Source organism: Penaeus monodon, chromosome 31 (genome assembly GCF_015228065.2).
Source record: "Penaeus monodon isolate SGIC_2016 chromosome 31, NSTDA_Pmon_1, whole genome shotgun sequence".
In the NCBI taxonomy this organism is placed as follows: domain Eukaryota; kingdom Metazoa; phylum Arthropoda; class Malacostraca; order Decapoda; family Penaeidae; genus Penaeus; species Penaeus monodon.
This window is the reverse complement of record NC_051416.1, coordinates 3,188,815-3,189,141: the sequence shown is the minus strand read 5'-3', so window position 1 is coordinate 3,189,141 and position 327 is coordinate 3,188,815. Positions and strand designations below refer to the sequence as shown.

At 47.1% G+C, this 327-nt stretch overlaps 1 protein-coding gene across 1 annotated transcript in view; it reads left to right on the top strand.

Annotated features, from left to right (window-relative positions):
- Positions 1-327, top strand: part of LOC119592994 (voltage-dependent calcium channel type A subunit alpha-1-like) — a gene marked incomplete in the record, with an annotated part of 154,497 nt that overhangs the window by 127,090 nt on the left and 27,080 nt on the right.

Sequence of the window (327 nt, the reverse complement as noted above, 5' to 3'; positions counted from 1 at the left end):
ATGGTGTCTGTGGTGCTTGCCCACTTTCTGGTATCTGGTCAGGGATAGTTTTACTCCCTGAAGTATATTAACCTGTGCAGAGTTTTTTGTCCCATGTCCCTGAATTTTGACCCTGATATGACCCTAGCGACTGGTCACTTGCCCTCCTGAGAGCCCTGGTGAGAGGACAACCCTTGGCCCCGCCCTTAACTTTGACCTTTCTTATGCCTTTTCTTGACCTTGAATAACCTCTTTTTTCTTGTCTCATAATCCCTAAAATCCCTCATGTTGACACCTCCGATTCTTTGATGTGTGTCCCTGGAACCCCACTAGTATAGAGATCGCGTC